The sequence below is a fragment of the Odocoileus virginianus genome, chromosome 13 (genome assembly GCF_023699985.2).
Source record: "Odocoileus virginianus isolate 20LAN1187 ecotype Illinois chromosome 13, Ovbor_1.2, whole genome shotgun sequence".
NCBI classification, from domain to species: domain Eukaryota; kingdom Metazoa; phylum Chordata; class Mammalia; order Artiodactyla; family Cervidae; genus Odocoileus; species Odocoileus virginianus.
This window is the reverse complement of record NC_069686.1, coordinates 28169520-28189245: the sequence shown is the minus strand read 5'-3', so window position 1 is coordinate 28189245 and position 19726 is coordinate 28169520. Positions and strand designations below refer to the sequence as shown.

At 37.7% G+C, this 19726-nt stretch overlaps 1 protein-coding gene, 1 long non-coding RNA gene and 1 pseudogene across 5 annotated transcripts in view; 1 reads left to right on the top strand and 2 right to left on the bottom strand.

Moving 5' to 3' along the window:
- LOC139038057 (uncharacterized) overlaps window positions 1–15354 on the top strand; it is an 85591-nt gene extending 70237 nt beyond the window's left edge. Inside the window, exons 4-5 of the long non-coding RNA XR_011490980.1 lie at window positions 13013–13098; window positions 14404–15354. This is a non-coding gene — a long non-coding RNA (uncharacterized lncRNA). The remainder of the gene's footprint in view (window positions 1–13012; window positions 13099–14403) is intronic.
- The window catches only part of BAZ2B (bromodomain adjacent to zinc finger domain 2B), a 407867-nt gene extending 388149 nt beyond the window's left edge, over window positions 1–19718 (bottom strand). For all 4 annotated transcript variants that reach the window (XM_020880363.2, XM_020880367.2, XM_020880369.2 and 1 more), the window contains exon 1: window positions 19633–19718. The gene's annotated coding sequence lies outside the window, so the exon portion shown is untranslated. The remainder of the gene's footprint in view (window positions 1–19632) is intronic.
- LOC139038055 (large ribosomal subunit protein uL30-like) lies at window positions 1326–19717 on the bottom strand (annotated as a pseudogene).
- Window positions 19719–19726: the final 8 nt, after the last annotated feature.

Below are 19726 nucleotides of genomic sequence, written 5' to 3'. Positions count from 1 at the left end.
TTGATCTCTGGTTTGTCTGCCTTTTCTAAATCCAGCTGGTACATCTGGAAGTTCACAGTTCACATACTGCTAAAGCCTAGAGCATTACCTTGCTACCATGTGAAATGAGCACAATTGTATGGCAGTTTGAACATTCTTTAGCATTGACCTTCTTTAGCACTGAAATGAAAACTGAACTTTTCCAGTCCTGTGGCCATTCCTGAGTTTTCCAAATTTGTTTGTACATTGAGTGCAGCACTTTCACAGCATCATCTTTCAGAATTTGAAATAGCTCACCTGGAATTTCATCACCTCCTTTAGCTTTGCTCTTAGTAATGCTTCCTAAGGCCCACTTGACTTGATACTCCAGGATGCTTGGCTCTAGATGAATGACCATACCATCATAGTTATCTGGGTCATTAAGAACTTTTTTGTAGTTTTCTGTGTATCCTTGCCACCTCTTATTAATCTCTTCTGCTTCTGTTAGGTCTCTGCCGTTTCTTTCCTTTATTGTGCCCATCTTTGCATGAAATGTTCCCTTGGTATCTCCAATTTTCTTAAAGAGATAGCCAGTCTTTCCCATTCTATTGCTTCCCTCTATTTCTTTGCATTGTTCACTCAATGTCTCTCCTTGCTATTCTCTGGAACTCTGTATTCAGTTGGGTATGTCTTTCCCTTACTCCTCTGCCTTTCATTTCTCTTTGCTCAGCTATTTGTAAGGCCTCCTCAGACAACCACTTTGCCTTCTTGCATTTCTTTTTCTTGGGGATGGTTTTGGTCACCACTTCCTGTAAAATGTTACAAATCTCCATCCATAGTTCTTCAAGTACCCTACCAAATCTAATTCCTTGAATATATTTGGGACCTCTACTGTATAATCACAAGGGATTTGATGTAGGTCATACCTGAATGATGTAGTGCTTTTCCCTACTTTCTTCAATTTAAGCCTGAACTTTGCAATAAAGAGCTGATGATCTGAGCCACAGTCAGCTCCATGTCTTGTCTTTGTTGACTGTATAGCGCTTCTCCATCTTCAGCTACAAAGAATATAATCAATCTGATTTTTCCATGACACAATCTAAACCTAGTTATCTTCCAAAGGTATCACCTTCAAATATCATCACATTAGGGGGTTAGGGATTCAACATATGAATTTGGGGTGATATAAGCATTCAGTCTATAACTAATGGAATGATTATTATAAAGTATTCTATAAATTAAACTAATTATAATTAATCTGGGTCATCAGCCACCAAGAAAAAGACAGCCATCGTAAAAGTAAATATATATATATATATATATATATATATATATATATATAAATCTTACAGAGCAAATATTAAAGTGGAATTTAGTTACATATATAACTGAATATATCTGACTATTCTAGATACACAGAATCTGCTGATTCTTAATTCTTTTTCTCTAAGTAACAAATTTTTCAGTAAGTAATGATGGTTATTCTAATACACTTCTTGATTAAAAAAAAGACTTCATGGTTTAAGAGCAATTTTAGGAATGAACTTGAGAGGAAGGTATAAACATTTCCTATATACCACCCACCATTCACACATGCAGAGCTTCCCCCATCACCAACCTCATTCACCAAATGGCACATCTTTTTTTTTTTTTTTTAACCAAGGATGAGCCTACATCATCATCACCCAAAGTCCATTGTTTACAATCTTGGAGTTGTTTATCCCATGGATTTGTACAAAGGCAGAGTCAATCCCTGGGTCGGGAAGATCCCTGGAAAAGAAATTGGCAACCCACTCCAGTATTCTTGCTTGGAGAGTCCCATGGGCAGAGGAGCCTGGCGGGTTATGGTCCATAGGGTCACAAAGAATCAGACATGACTGAAGAGACTTAGCACCATAATGACATATATACATCATAATAGTATCATATAGATACTTCCACTGCCCTAAAACTTCTCAGCAGTATGCTTATTCAACTCTCCCCACCCCCTACTTCAAAGAATCACTAATCTTTACTGTCTCCAGTTTTACCTTTTACAAAATGTCATATACTAGGATTCACATGGTATGTAGACTTTCCAGATTGGCTTCTTTTATATAGCAATAAGCATTACAGTTTTCTTCATGTCTTTTCATGGCTTGATAGTTCATTTGTTTTTAGTTCTGAATAATATTCTACTACCTAGTTGTGCCAATTTATTTCTCTATTCACCTACTAAATGACATCTGAGTTGCTTTAAAGCAATTAGGAATAAAACTGCTATAAGCATTCACATGCAGTTTTTCTGTGGACTCCTTTGGGTAAATAAAAAGTAGTGTGATTGCTGGATCACATGGTAAGAATATACAGCATTTTGTAAGAAATCATTTTCATTTTGTAAGAAAACTATCATCCAATGTAGCTGCAATATTTATTCCCACAAGCACTGTATGACAGTGACTGTGGCTCCACACACTTGCCAGCATTTGGTGGTATCAGTATTCTAGATTTGGACCATTCTAATAGGTATATAGTGGTATCTTACCCTGGAGAAGGAAATGGCAACCCACTCCAGTACTCTTGCCTGGAAAATTCCATGGACTGAGGAGCCTGGTAGGCTACAGTCCATGGGATCACAAAGAGTTGGACACATCTGAGCAACTTCACTTTCACTTTACTGGTGTTTTAATTTGCATTTCCCTGATGACATGTACAAATTCTTTCTATATGATGTGGAACATCTTTTCATATGATTGTTATCTGTATACCTTCTTGAGTGAAGTGTCTGTTAAGGACTTTGGCCCATTTTAAAAATCAAGTTGTTTCTTACCATCGAGGTTTAAGTATCCTTTGTATATTTCGGATAACAGATCTTCATCAAATGTCTTTTGCAATTATTTTTTCCCTGTTTATGGCTTGACTTCTTATTCTCTTGTTTTTTTTTGTTTCTAATTAAAAAAAAATTTTTTTTAAATTTTGGCTGTGCTGTATCTTCATTGCAGCACTCGAGCCTGGACTTAGTAGTAGGAGCAGCCTGCAGACTTAGTTGCCCCAGGGCATGTGGGAATCTTAGTTCCCTGGCTAGGGATTGAACCCATATCCCCTGCATTGGAAGGCAGATTCTTAACCACTGGAAGACAGATTCTTAACCAGGAGACCACCAGGGGCATCCATCATTATCTTGTGATTGTTCTTTCATAGAGCAGAAGTTTTAAATGTTATTGAAGTCCTGCTTTATCAATTATTTATTTCCTGGGTCATGTCTTTGATGTTACACCTAATAAGGCATTACCATGCTAAACATCATGTAAGTTTTCTCCTACTTTATCTTCTATAGTTTTACAATCTTGCGTTTTACATTTAGGTATGTGATCTATTTTGAGTTCATTCTTAGGTGAAGAATTCTAGTTTGTGTCAAGATTTTTTTTTTTTTTTGCATGTATTAATAGATATCCATTTGTTGAAGGGACTTTGTTCCATTGCATTGCTTTCTTTGTCAAAAGTCAGTGGACTATATTTATGAAGGTCTATTTCTGAGCTCTCCATTCTGTTCGATTGATATATTTGTCTGTTCTTTCACCAATACAACACTCTTCTTATTACTGTAGCTTTAGAATAAGTTTTGAAGTTGAAATAGCAGCAGTCCTCAAACTTTGTTTTTCTCCTTCAATACTGAGTTTGCTATTCTGAGTTTTTTTCCATCTCCATATAAACTTTAGAATTAGCTTGCTCACATCCCAAATAACTTGCTGTGATTTTAACTGGGATAGTATTGTATTAATAGATCAAGTTGGAAAAAACTGACTTTCTGACAATACTGACTACTAACTATGGAATCTATCTCCATTTATTTAGTTTTACTTGGAATTTAACTTGTTTTTTTTTTCTAGATTCCTAAGGTGGAAATATTAACTTTAGATTTTTCTTCTTTTCTAGTATTTGCTTTCAACACTATAAATTTCCTTCTAAGAAAAGTTTTCACTGCATCCACAAATTTAATGTTGTATTTTCATTTTCATTATGTTTAAAATAATTCTAAATTCCTTAAGTTTAAAATTCTAAACTTCTTTTGAGATTTCTTCTTTGATCCACATATTATGTAGAAGTTTATTGCTTAATCTCCATATATTTTGGAATTTCCCAACTGTTTTTCTGTGATTGACCCCTGGTTTATTCCACTATGGTTGAGACCAAAGCACTCTATGGTTTCTAGTCTTTAAAAAATTCTAAGGTGTGTTTTATGTCCCAGAAAGTGGTAGATATTCCATTTAAGCTTGAGATAAATGTAAATTCTATTGTTTTGAATGAAACAATCTATCAATGTCAATTATATCCAGTTGAGTGAAAGTGTTGTTGAGTTCAAATAGTCTTTACTGATTTTCAGCTGACTGGATTGTTCATTTCTGAGCGAGATGTGCGGAGAGCATTGACTGTAACAGGGAATTATCTATTTTTCCCTCAGTACTATCAGCATTTGCCTCATCTGATGTTGAGTTAATAGATGCATATACATTAAAAATTGTTGTATCTTCTTGAAGAACTGAGCCCTTTATTATTATGTAATCCTCTTCTTTAACTTTGCTTACTTTGAAGTCTGCTTTGTCTGAAATTAAAATAGCTAACTCCTGCTTTATGGTATATTTTTCTCTATCCATTTACTTTTTAAAATAATTTTATGTATTTACTGTTTTGGCTGTGCTGGGTCTTTGTTGCTGCCTGGGTGGGCTTTTCTCTAGTTGTGGTGAGCAGGGGCTACTCTCTAACTGCAGTTTGCAGGCTTTTCATTGTTGTGACTTCTCATTGTAGAGCACAGGTTCTGGGGAACACAAGCTTCAGTAGTTGTGGCACATAGACTCAGTAGTTGCAATCCCCAGATTCTAGAGCATACCCTCAATAGTTGTGGAGCATGGCCTTAATTGTCCCTTGGCATGCGGGATTTTCCCAGATTAGGGACCAAACCCAAACCCAACTAGGGACCAGGCAGAAGGATTCTTTACCACTGAGCCACCAGGGAAACCCTCTATCCGTTTACTTTTAATCTACATTTCATTAAGTATTTTCTTGTAGACAACTTATATCTGGGCCTTATTTGTTGATCCACCATAATGATCTCCATGTCTTTCAACTGGTGCATTTCAACCACTGACATTTAACATGACTACTGATATATTTGGATTAATATCTACTATATCTGTTACTGTTTTATATTTGTTGCCCATGTTCTTTGTTCCTATTTTTATCTTCCATACCCATTTGAATGCAGAGTTCCAAATAGCAAGGAGAGATAAGAAAGTCTTTCTCAGCAATCAATGCAAAGAATTAGAGGAAGATAATAGATTAGGAAAGACTAGAGATCTCCTCAAGAAAATTAAGATACGAAGGGAACATTTCATGCAAAGATGGGCACAATAAAGGACAGAAATGGTATGGACCTAACAGAAGCAGAAGATATTAAGAAGAGGTGGCAGGAATACACAGAAGAACTGTACAAAAAAGATCTTCACAACCCAGATAACCATGTTGGTATGATCACTCACCTAGAGCCAGACATCCTGGAATGTGAAGTCAAGTGGGCCTTAGGAAGTATCACTATGAACAAAGCTAGTGGAGGTGATGGAATTCCAGTTGAGCTATTTCAAATCCTGAAAGATGATGCTGTGAAAGTGCTGCACTCAATATGCCAGCAAATTCGGAAAACTCAGCAGTGGCCACAGGACTGGAAAAGGTAAGTTTTCATTCCAATCCCAAAGAAAAGCAATGCCAAAGAATGCCCAAACTACCACACACTTGCACTCATCTCACATGCTAGTAAAGTAATGCTCAAAATTCTCCAAGCCAGGCTTCAGTAATATGTGAACCATGAACTTCCAGATGTTCAAGCTATTTTTAGAAAAGGCAGAGGAACCAGAGATCAAATTGGCCAACATCCACTGGATCATCAAAAGAGCAAGAGAGTTCCAGAAAAACATTTCTGCTTTATTGACTATATCAAAGCCTTTGACTGTGTGGATCACAACAAAATGTGGAAAATTAATCAAAAGATGGGAATACCAGACCACCTGGCCTGCCTCCTGAGAAACCTGTATGCAGGTCAGGAAGCAACAGTTAGAACTGGACATGAAACAACAGACTGGTTCCAAATAGGAAAAGTAGTACGTCAAGGCTGCTTATTGTCACCCTGCATATTTAACTTATATGCAGAGTACATCATGAGAAATGCTGGGCTGGAGGAAGCACAATCTGGAATCAAGACTGCTGGGAGAAATATCAATAACCTCAGATATGCAGATGACACCACCCTTAGGGCAGAGAGTGAAGAAGAACTAAAGAGCCTCTTGATGAAAGTGACAGAGGAGAGTGAAAAAGTTGGCTTAAAGCTCAACATTCAGAAAACTAAGATCATGGCATCTGGTTCCATCGTTCATGGCAAATAGATGGGGAAATGGTAGAAACAGTGGCTGACTTTATCTTTCTGGGCTCCAAAATCACTGTGCATGGTGATTGCAGCCACAAAATTAAAAGACACTTACTCCTTGGAAGGAAAGCTATGACCAATCTAGACAGCATATTAAAAAGCAGAGACATTACTTTGTCAACAAAGGTTCATCTAGTCAAGGCCATGGTTTTTCCAGTAGTCATATATGGATGTGAGAGTTGGACTATAAATAAAGCTGAGTGTAGAAGAATTGATGCTTTTGAACTGTGGTGTTGGAGAAGACTCTTAAGAGTCCCTTGGACTGGCAAGGAGATCCAACCAGTCCATCCTAAAGGAAATCAGTCCTGGGTGTTCATTGGAATAACTGATGTTGAAGCTGAAACTCCAATATTTTGGCCACCTGATGCGAAGAGCTGACTCATTTCAAAAGACCTTGATGTTGAGAAAGATTGAAGGCAGGAGGAGAAGGGGATTACAGAGGCTGAGATAGTTGGATGGCATCACCGACTCAATGGACATGAGTTTGGGTAAACTCTGGGAGTTGGTGATGGTCAGAGAAGTCTGGAGTGATACGGTTCAGAGGGTTGCAAAGAATCGGACACGACTGAGTGACTGAACTAAATTGAACTCCTTTTCTGCCTTGTGTTTTAAGTATAGCTGATTTACAATATTTCATTAGTTTCAGATGTACAGCAAAGTGATGATTTGGAGATATACACACATATACACTCTTTTTTAAATTTTATTTTTGTGCTGTGCTGGGCTTTGTTGGTTCGTTAGCTTTTCTCTACTTGCAGTGAGTGGGAGTTACTGTTTGTTGAGGTGCTAGGGTTTCTCATTGTGGGTGCCTACTTTACCATGGAGCACCAGCTTTAGGGCATGTGGGCTTCAGTAGTTGCAGCACATGGGCTCTGTAGTTGTGGCTCTCAGGCTCTAGATCATGGGCTTGGTAGTTGCTCTGCAGCATGTGGAATCTTGAGGATCAGTGATCAAACCCATGTCTCCAGCACTAGTGCGTAGATTCTTTTTACTGAGCCACCAGGGAAGCCCCTACACTCTTTTCGAAAAATTCTTTTTCATTATAGCTTATTACAAGATATTGCATATAGTTTCCTGTGCTACACAGTAAAACTTTATCTACTTTATATAGTGTGCATATATATAGTGTGGTAGTGAGCATCTGTTAATTCCATACTCCCAATTGATTCCTCCCCCTTCCCCTTTAGTAACCATAAATTTGTTTTCCGTTTGTGAGTCTGTTCTTGTTTAGTAAATAAATCAATTTCTATTTTTTAGAAGCCATATATGTGATAACATACAATATTTGTCTATGTCTGACTTATTTCACTTAGCTTAATAATCTCTACATCCATCCATGTAGCTATAAATGTCAGTTTCACTTTTTTTAATGACTAATATACACTACATGTATATGTGTGTATATATATATCACATATTCTTTATCTGTTCATCTGTTGATAGACACTTAGATTGCTTCCATATCTTGGTTATTGTAAATAGTGCTGCTATGAACACTTGGGTGCATGTATTTTTTCCAATTAGAGTTTTCATTTCTTTCTGGATATATGCCCAGGAATGGAAGTGCTGGATCATATGGTAACTTCATTTTCAGTTTTTTAAGGAGCTTTCCATAGTGACTGCACCAATTTACATTCCTAGCAACATAAAAGGGTTCCCTTTCCTTCACACTCTCTCCAGCATTTATTTGTAGACTTTTTGAAGATGGCCTTTTTCACTAAAGTGAGGTGATAACTTATTATAATTTTGATCTGCATTTCTCTAATAATTAGCAATGCTGAGCATTTTTTCATGTGTCTGCTAGCCATCTGTATGTCATTTGGAGAAATATCTATTTAGGTCTTCTGCCCGTTTTCTGGTTCTTTTTAAAATTATTATTAAATTTATTTATTTTGGGTTGCACTGGGTCTTTGTTGTTTTGCATGGGCTCTCTAGTTGTGGCAAGTGGGTGCTACTCTTTGTTGCAGTGCAGGGACTTCTCATTGCAGTGGCTGCTCTTGCTGTGGATCACAGACTCTAGACATTCAGATTTCAGTAGTTGTAGCACACAGGCTCAGTAGTTGCAGCACATGGGCGTTAGGGGACACAGACTCCAATAGTTGCAGCTCCAGGGCCTGGAAGTTGCAGTTAAGAGGCTCTAGAGCACGGGCTCAGTAGCTGTGGTTCACAGGCTGAGTTGTTACATGCATGTGGAATCTCCCTGGACAAGGGATCAAACCCATGTCCCCTGCATTGGCAGGCAGATTCTTATCCACTGTGCCACTGAGGAAGTTCCTTCTGCCCATTTTTAAATTCTTGTTTTCATCAATGAGTTGTATAAACTGTTAATATATTTTGGAAATTAAGCCCTTGTGGGTTGCACTGTTTACATTTTCTCCCATTAACTGTCTTTTCATTTATGATTTTGTTTGATGTGTACAAATTTCTATGTTTGATTGGGTCCTATTTGTTTATTTTTTCTTTTATTTCTATTGCTTTGGGAGAGTGAGCTAAGGAGATACTGCTAATGTTTATGTAAAAGGCTATTTGCCTATGCTCTCTTCTAGAAGTTTATGGTGTCATATCTTATATTTAAGTCTTTAAATCATTTTGAGTTTATTTTTGTGTATGCTGTGAGGGGGTGATCTAACTTCATTGGTTCACATGTGGCTGTCCAGTTTTCCCAACATCACTTGCTAAAGAGACTGCTTTTTCACCTTTGTATATTCTTGCCTCCTTTGTTGACAATAATTGACCACAGTATGTGTGGATTTATCTCGGGGCTCTTTCTTCTGTTCCACTGATTAATACGTCTGTTTTTGTCTCAATACCATACTGTTTTGATTACTGTAGCTTTGCAGTATTGTCTGAAGTCTAGAAGGATTATGCCACCCGCTTTGTTCCACTTCCTCATGATTGCTTTGGCAATTACTGGTCTTTTATGATTCCATATAAATTTTAGGATTATTTGTTCTAGCTCTGTGAAAAATGTTATGGGTAATTTGATAGGGATTGCATTAAATCTGTAGATTGCTTTGGGTAGTCCAGCCATTTTAACTGTATTAATTCTTCCAATCCAAGAGCATAGGTTTTTTTCCATTTTCTTGAATCCTCTTAAATTTCCAATTTTTATAGTTCTAAGCATGTATCTTTTATCTCCCTGATTACTACATTTACGACTATTTTCTTTTTTCGTGCAATTTTAAAGAGAATTTCTTTTTTTTTTAACTTTCTCATTCTGGTATTTCATTGCTAGTGTGAAGAAATGCAACAGGTTTCTATATATTACTCTTTTATCCTGCTCTCTTGATGAATTCAGTTAACAGTTCTCATAGTTTTTATGTGGAGTTTTTAGGGTTTTCTACATAGAGTATCAGGCATCTGTATCAAATGACAAATTTTACCCCTTCCCTTCCAACTTGGATGCCTTTTATTTCTTTTTCTTCTCTGACTTATGTGGCTAGGACTTCCAATACAGTGTTGAATAGTAGTGGTGAGAATGGGCATCCTTGTCTTATTCCAGAATTTACCAGGAAGACTTTCAGCTTTTCACCATTTGGTAGTTTCTTGGCTGTGGGCTTGTCCCAAATGGCTTTTATTACATTGAGGTATGTTCCCTCTATACTCACTTTAGGAAGAGTTTTTATCAGGAATAAAATTGATTTTTGTTGTGGAATTTCATCAAATGCTTTTTCTCCATCTATAGAGATGATCATGTGATTTTTGTCTTTTTCTGTTGTCAATGTGGTATATCAAATTAATTGATTTGCATATGTTGAAACATCCTGGTGACCCTAGAATGAAACCCACTTGATCACAGAGCATGATCCTTTTTATATGTTGTTGGATCCAGTTTGCTAAAATTTTGTTGAGGATTTTTACATCTATATTCATCAAAAATATTGACCTGTAATTTTCTTTTTTGGTAGTGTCTTTGTCTGGCTTTGGTATCAGGGTGATGGGGGCTTGATACAATGATTTTGGGAGTGCTCCCTCCTCTTCAACCTTTTGAAAGAGTTTGAGAAGAACAGATATAAGTTTTGTTTGGTGGAATTGCCAAGTGAAGCCATCCAGTCCTGGACTGTTGCTGGAATGAATTTTTTAATTACAAATTCTACTTTATTTCTAGTGATTTGTCTGTTCAAATTATCAATTTCAGTTTTTATGGGATGTATGTTTCTAGATATGTGTCCATGTTTTCTAGGTTGTCCAATTTGTTGGCATATAACTGTTTACAGTATTCTCTTATCTGTTTCTTATGGTCTTGTGTGTGTGTGTGTGCTTCTAATTTTAATTTCAAGTTCTAGTTTAATTCTAATTTCAAGTTCTTTCCAAAAACAAGGCCCCAGGAAATCCCAGGTTCAATATGCTCCTAGGCTTGGTCCACTGCTGTCTTGTATTCACAGGTAGGTGTTCATTCACCAACAGTAAAGCCCAGGATGGATGTGATAAAATAGGACTTCCTTCTTCATGGCATGAGCCCTTTGCTGGTTTCAGAGGTGGACAGTGGTTATCAGAGAAAACACACAGGAACTTTTCCTTGGAACTGAGGTGGGATCAAAAGTGTCTGTTGTGAACATCACTATGTTTTCTCTGACTCTTTGCCTCCAGTTTCTGAAGATATATTCTAGCAGAAAACAATCTTCCTTGAAGATACTGAGTGAAAATTTCATAAAACAAAAACACACACTTCCAGTGCACTGTGTTTTCAGGTACACTGGGTTTAGTTCAGTTGCCAGATGAGCTGATTGATGTGTTCACCTCAATAGCCAGGTGAGCTTACTTCCTTGGTAAAGCCCACTCTATTCTTCATAGTGTGACAGGCCACTGAGAGTTGGAAAGGGTGCAGTAACCCTGCAATCATGTGGAAATTCTTCCCTGGGAAGGCAATTTCATGAATGAGGTCTTCTAAGCAAATGACATCAAACTTCCCCAGGTGCTTCTCAATCACTGTGTTGTCTGTCACAGGGATGACCTTGTTCTTGACCTTGGCTTGTCCATGTTTCAAGATGAGTTCCTGAACAGACTTTAGATTTGGAAATCCCCAGGTCACATAAGGTTCCACAATACAAAGCGTCTTCATGCTTTGAGGGGTCACTTTCATAAAGACACCACCGAAAATCTTATTCAGGCAAAGTCTTGCAATTGTTCTCTGCACCAGTGAACTCACCCCATTAATCCCTTCAATATGTACAACAAAGGCCAAGGAATGTTTGTCTGGCACTTTCAAGCCACAAGCTTTCACTTTTAGCCATCTGAGTTGTACCCTGTCCTGTAGTTGCCTCCAGGAATCATGCATGAACCATTCTAGTCACTTAAACTTGATCTCTTTTCCTTTTCTCTGCTCCTTCCTTTGCAAAAGTGCCGTTTTGCCTGGGTGGCTTTGAGGGCCTGATAAGCCTTCTTCTTTTTCAGGAGATTCTCTGCAACCAAAGGGATTTTTCTTCTTGGCTTTTCCTCCACCATTTTTCCAATGCTGCAGCTACTACTCGTGTCTCTCTTGTGGTTTTAAATGAGCATTTTATAGGATTCCACTTTGTCTCCTTTCCTAGTCCATCAGCTATAGTTCATATTTTGATTTTTTTTATTGGTTTTATTAGAGTTTTTAATATGCAACAGTCCAAATGCACTTTCAAATAACACTACTCCATTTCATATGTAGTATACCTCATAATTACAAAATAATTCTAATTTCTCCCTCCTATCCTTTGTTTCACTGCTGTTATTAATTTCACTTATCCCTGGGTTGGGAAGATCCCTGGGAGAAGGAAATGGCAACCCACTCCAGTATTCTTGCCTGGAAAATCCCATGGACAGAGAAGCCTGGAAGGCTACAGTCCATGGGGTCACAAGAGTTGGGCACGACTTATCGACTAAAACAAAACAAACATATATGAGAATGCTGTGCTATGCTGTGCTGAGTTGTATTTGACTCTTTGTGACCCCACAAACTGAAGCTAGCCAGGCTCCTCTGTCTATGGAATTTTCCAGGCAAGAATACTAGAGTGGATTGTCATTTCCTATGCCAACATATGAGAATACTTAAGCATACATGGGGGCTTCCCAGGTGGCGCTAGTGATAAAGAATCTACCTGCCAATGTAGAAGATGCAAGAGACACAAGTTGAATCCCTGGGTCAGGAAGATCCCGAGTAGGAAGTGGCAACCCACTCCAGTACTCTAGCCTGGAAAATCCCATGGACAGAGGAGACTGATGGTCTATAGTCCATGGGGCCGCAAAGAGTTGGACATGATTGAGCAACTTAGCCTATGCACATACAAGTGGATACATACATAGATAAGACATATACATAATTGAATATATTTTTGGTATTATTATTTTTAACACAGTGCTGTGAGCTCAATTAAGAATAAAGTAAATAAAAGTTCTTATTTTATCTTCAGTTTTTCCTTCTTTGATGTTCTTCCTTTCTTTATGTAGATCTAAGTTTCTGAACTATATTATTTTCCTGTCTCTAATGAATTTCTTTCTCTCTGTTTTTGGCAAGGCTGGTCTACAGGCAACAAATTCTCTTAATTTTTGTCAATTTTCCCTTCAGTTTTGAAAGTAATTTCACATAATACAGAATTCTACATTGGTGGTGTTTTTTTCTCCCAACAGTTTTGATATTTCAGTCCACACCACAGTCTTTGTGTTTATGTGGCTTCGGAGGAGGTGTTGGATGTAATTATTTTGTTCCTTTATAGGTAAGATTTTTTTTAACTCTGTTCTATTTCAGGTTCTTTCTCTTTTTGATCTTTGACTTTTTAAAATTGAATGTGATATGCCAAGGTATAGTTTGGGGGGATATTTATCTTGCTTGGTGTTCTTTGAGTTTCCTGGATCTGTGGTTTGGGGTCTAACATTAATTTGGGGGAAATTCTCAGTCCTTTTTCTTTCAAATAGTTCTTTTCTTTCTTCTCCTGATAGTCTCATTACATCCACGTTAAACCTTTTCTAGTTGTGCCACAGTCTTTGTTTAAGCACATAGAGTGGGGGTCCCTGGAGAAAGAGAATGAGGCATGGCTTTCTTGACATAAGGGAAGACGTTTTTGACATTAACCATTTTGTGATCTAATCCTGGCCACAATGCTTGCCTTTGAATAGGTCTCAGTAATTAATCACCTTAAAAGAAGAAGAACAAATAACTGTTATCAGGCAAGAGAAGTAACAATAGCAGACTCCCAATTTTGTTTCAGTGGTAAAAATTAGCCTAAAGTGCTCAACCATCAGATCAACAGGAACCTAAGGGATGAAGACATTGATCTCCTCTTTTTTCTTTTAATAATATAATTTATACTTTATCCCCCAGAATTTATTATTTTTATTAATAACTTTTCTTAAAATATTTTAGAAATATTGAGATAATATGACAGCATTCTATTGGAAAAAGCTGCCTTAAAATGTCTTTATTTCTTGCTAAATTTTTGGTTATTCCTACAAAATTTATATGAAACTGATGCTTTCTAAGAGTAAAAGAACATTTTCAAAAATCTTTCTCATCTAGGGGACTCTACATTCTCTCTTTTTTAAAATTTTATTTTACACTGGAGTATAGTTGATTTCCAATGTTGTGTTATACTCTGTCAACTTAACTAGTTTCCCCTGAGTACACTATTTGTTAAGAATGGACTGCTCTGGTGTATTTCAAACTGGTTCCTTTCTCTCTTTCCATGCCAGAAGCCTGATGGGATTTTTCTTTGATTGTTATTGTGGAAATAAACATTTATTTCAGTTTAATTAAACACAGTCTAGAAAATCTAGGGTATTACATGATATAATCTGGGAATAGGCAATATTTTTTAAGTTTAGCTAGCAAGCCCAAAATTATAAAGAAATCACATACATATTTTACCATATGAACATATCTATGAACACAAGGTAAAATAAAATAAATGGTAAGACACTTTCTCCTTCGAAGAAAAGCTATGACAAATGTAGACAGTGTATTAAAAAGCAAAGACATCACTTTGTCAACAAGGTTTGTATAATCAAAGCTATGGTCTTTCCAGCAATCATATACAGATGTGAGAGTTGGACCATAAACATGACTAAGTGCCAAAGAATTGATGCTTTCAAACTGTGGTGCTTGGACTAAGTTTGGTCCAAACCCTAGGACCGAAGGAGATCAAACCCGTCAATCCTAAAGGAAATCAACCCCGAATATTCACTGGAAGGACTGCTGCAGAAGCTGAAGCTCCAATACTTCGGTCACCTAATGAAAAGAGCTGACTCGCTGGAAAAAATCCTGATGATGGGAAAGATTGAAGACAAAAGGAGAAGGGGGTTGGCAGAGTATGAGGTGGTTAGATAGCATCACTGACTCAACTGGCATGAGTTTGAGCAAATTCTGGGAGACAGTGGAGGACAGGGGAGCCTGGCATGCCACAGTCCACCGGGTTGCAAAGAATAACAGGAAACGACTTAGCGACTGAACAACAGACAGAAGACAGTTAAAGAAACACGGTGAAGGCAGGACAGAGCAGTAATATCTGTGACACTGAAAAGAAATGATAGGACTTCCCTGGTGGTCTAGTGGTTAAGAATCCACCTGCCAATGCAGGGGTCACAGGTTTGATCTCTGGTCCAGGAAAATTCCACGTGCTGCGTGGCAACTAAGTTCATGTGCCATAACTGTTGAGCCCTCACTCTAGAGCCCGCAGCCTGCAACTACGGACCCCTCATGCCACAACGACTGAAGTCTGCACATCTAAAGCCTGTGATTCACAACAAGAGAAGCCACTGCAATAAGAAGCCCATGAATAGCAACAAGAGTAGCTCCCATTTGCTCACTGCAACTAGAGAAAGCCCATGTACAACAAAGACCCAGCACAATAAATAAAATGAAAAGAATAATAGATATAAATAAGGATTTAGAGAAAAAGGTACCTTTGATTGCAAAATTGAGATGAATATGCACATGAAATTTGATTCTGTTTTATCAAATAAATGGAAAAAATATCTATATGAGTATTTCTCTCTCTGCATGTGTGTTAACTATTCTTTTAATATTGTATTACTGTGAAGAAAATAATGAAGAATACTAAATTTGCAAGAATGTTTATGAAATACTAAATAGAGGTAGGAGAGCTAAATAAAACAGGTAAATAAAAAAGAGAGCTAAATAGGGAAGAAAAAAACAGCCTATACTAAAATAGCTAGCATGTATGACACACTGTTACAAAATTACAAACAAATGTAGACAAGAAAGAAATTAAGATTATAAAGGACATTGCAACCAACCTGCCAGAGGGCATATCCAAGGAATTCATATCAGTATTTATTAATAGATGCCCTTCTGCTTGAAGTGTCACAAAATGTAGTCCAACGTGGACATGAGGCAGAGTATATATGGTCTTGGTTATTATCAATCTGAGGTTGTTATGTATGTGTTCAGCTTGACTGTACTAAAGGGATAAGGGTCAGTTCAATCTGGTTTTATGGTTTATTCCCGGGGTGATCAAACTCTCTACAAAAAACCAACTAGTAAATACTTTAGGCTTTCTGGGTCATATCATCTCTATCATAACTACTTATCTCTGCCACTGTATGTAAAAACAGTCATAGACTGCAATGGTTAATTTTATGTGCTAACTTGGGGAGGCTAGAATATCAAGTCACTTAATCAAATTCTAATTTAGGCATTGTAGTGGAGATATTTTGTAATTGTGGATAGACAGATATGTATCGTATACTACTGGTTCTGTTTCTATGGAGAACTCTGATTTATACACAGATAATACATAAACTAATGGGCCTGGCTGTGTTCCTATAAAACTATTTACAGTAACAAGCAGTGAATCCAACCTCTAGTACTATCAACAATAAAAGAATTACTTTTATTAAAAGCTCTATGTTTTGACACTGTAAAAAGTGCTTCATACATGGATCCAAGTGTCCCATAAACTGAGAATTGTTTCTGACCAGGCCAGATATTCTGGAGCAGCAATGAGAGCAGGAATAATTTTCCTAGAACCAGTGAGACCATAAGCTTAAGCTTAAGAAAGAGTTTCTCAGAGGTTTCAAGATGGTATTCTTTTAATTGGTTTTTATATTGTCTTCTCTACTGGTTTTGGAGATCAAAAGTTATTGCTGCTGCTAATCCAACAGAAGTCAACCAAGAGCATGTCTTGGATGCTCATTTATTAAATGGAGCATCTTTCAATTGTTCCTGAAAAGGGGAAAATTTAAATTCACTAAATCAAAGGTTTTTACTTTGGGAATAAAAAGAATTTTTTACATCAAAGATTTAAAGCCAAGGACCTTTTAAGTAACGTATTCCTTAGAAGGAAGAATCTTCACACTATAGACTGTTATTCAATAATAATAAGTACTGTATACTTAAGAGTTAGCTGTAACTTTAAATGGCAGACCTTCAATTTGGTTGATGCCACAGGTTCCCTTCTCCAGAATTAATAAAATTCCCATTTAAGAAGAAATTGCCATCCCTTGTTTTCAACTTAGGGACACTCCCCTTCCCACCCCACATAAAAGGATCCTAGGTATTACCTGCTGTCCCTCAAAAGTTTAAGAAATGACTACATTCAAAAAATAAGTTGATTTACAAAAAGTAAATATAATCATATCTTTTCAAGATCATATCATTTATGCAAAGTGGAGAATATCTATAAAATTGCCCTTACCATAGAAAAGCTTCTTGGAAGGCTAGGTTGTGAATGATAAGATATGGGGAAAATAGAAACTTTAAAATTCAGTATCTGAAAGAGAATTCTAACCTATCAGCTAGTTGAAGAAATAGTCAAGCATAAGAGCAGAGAGTTGTTATGACCATGACCAAATGATAGACAAATTTATAAAGTAAAAGGGGATAAATTAATAATAGTAAAGAAGACCTTAGAGAAGCAGCCAAGTTCAAAAATGGAAATTAATGGGTTGGAGGGGCAAGTGGTGAACAAAGATATTTATATACAAAAAGGTATGTCAGAGTTGATCATAAGGATAAAAAGTTCAGCAAAGAAAGGTCAAAAGGGGGAAATTTGTGCAAAAAAAGACAACCACGGGGTCTAAATTGGTCAGAAAAGTTCTAATTTCAAATAATTTCCCTGTCAAAGCACTGGTCCTGATTTCAAGTTCAGAAAATATAGTCACTCTATTTGTATCTATAATCTCTATCAAATTGTCTTTAATGTAGAAAATCTCAGTAATTACTTTCTGATAATGAAAATTATCTGGAAACTCAAATCAGAGAAAGTACATTGAAAACAGTATCAGCTAACAATTCTTAAACAAAAAAAATACTAGTGGTCTTTATTTACTAGCATCAACAAGACACTAATTTGGAAGGTCTGCTTAGCCTAAGAAATTGGTGCCACACTCACCTCTTCTGATATTATCAGTGCTGGGTAGGGATGAAGTCACAGTCTGCCAAAATCTGAACCATTCTTGACAAGTTTGGGGTTTCTGTAGAGAAGTTACCTCTACCAGATCTGACTGCCATACCTCAGGAAAATGGTAGTCAATCCTTCTAGTGCAGAATGTACCTCAGAAGATGTTTAAGGGACTTATATAATAAGCCCCAGAAAGATAATATTAGTAGTGATTTGGACATGGAATGTAATAGCTAACAGTCATGGAATGTTATGTTCTAGGAACTGAGGCATTATCTCATTTAATCCTTTTAAAAAGGCACTGGGTATTCTTCATTTTGCAGACAGTAAAGAATCTGCCTGCAATGCAGGAGACCTGGGTTCCATCCCTGGGTGGGGAAGATCCCCTGGAGAAGGAAATGGCAACCCACTCCAGTATTCTTATCTAGGAAATCCCATGGATGGAGGAGCCTGGCGAGCTACAGTCCATGGGGATAGTAAAGAGTAGGATAGGGCTTAGTGACTAAAAACACAAACAGGATACCTCAGCTTAGCAAGGTTAAAGAAATGCTCAAGAACTTCTTTGGCAGTCCAGTGGTTAAAGACTCCGCTTCCAATACAAGAGGCACAGGTTTGATCCTTGGTTGGGAAACTACGATCTCACATGCCCAGCAGGCAAAACAAAACAAAACACAGAATCGCTCAAGACCACAAAGGTAGTGAGAGGCAGGGTTGGGATTTGAACTTATGCAGTATGGTGCTTCAGGATGTGTATACCCATAACCATAATGCTACAGGTACAAAATAGGTTGGGGGAAGAAAAAGTTTTCTATACAAGGCAAATCAATTTTCTCAAACTTAGTCTCTGTTCACTTTATGCCACACCAGACAGTTAATCCTCAAATCACATTTTAAGAAGTTAGACTGGCCTTTATGTACCAACTTGAAACAACAATAATCTTTAGTATTTTACAATTTACATTAGTGAAGTATGGACAGTCTGTTAGTCTCCAACACTGAGTGAAACAGAGATGATACTGATTAGTGCACACCCTCCAGATGAAATGACAAAGAAATACACATAAACTTCACACTTCATTTATTGAAATCATTTGTATCCAATGAATTCCTTAAGCAAACCAATAAAGTAAGTCAGTTTACAAGTGTCATCCATCAGTATGCCTCCAAGTTTCAATAACTTATTTTTACCAGTAAGGAACTTACATGTTTGATACCTTATTCAAAAGCCACATATCACCTAAATCCACAGAAATGTTGGCTTTTTCTCTAATCTACTTCCTTAGTATTCATTTGACATCTTGGTTTACCACATTTACAGTTTTTTTAAAGTTTCGTCTCATTCTCATCAGACCATTTATCACACAATTTTCCTCCCTCTTTCTAAGTGAATGCATTTTTACCGCAAAATCTGTAGCTACACTATCAAAGATTAGTGCCACGATTTTAAAAGACATGACTGCAGAAATACACCACTACCAACACTGAACTACCACAAGGAACGAATGGTCTGGGACGAAACGGTTCCGACCCTTAAAGGGGAGGGCTCGCTCCCATCACATAGGGTGAACAGTGAATGGGAGGAGGGGAGGTCGGAAAGGCAGTGTTTGATTCAAGTCAATAAACATTCACTGCGCCACTCACCAGCGCAAAAGGAAAAAAAAAAAAAAAAAAATGGGCGGTATTTCAAGCAGTGGGCCCTGCAGATTTGCCGAAGGGGCCAATATCCTGTAGCGCGGACTCGGGCGCTGGGGAGCAGTAGGGCTGAATATGAGCCCTTCACCAGCCAGGCGAGGGCGGCCAACCAGGGCCGGGCCTCCAGTGCCCCGCTCCCAATGCCCGCAAACTCGCCGGCCCAGTCGCCAGCCCGCCGGCCGATCAGCCGCAGCCGCTTACCGGTGGCGCCTCGCTGCCTCCCCCGGGGCAGCCCTTCAACGGTTTCCGCAGTCAGAGCACCACCCCGCGGTGGGGTACGTCGAGCCCGCCTGCA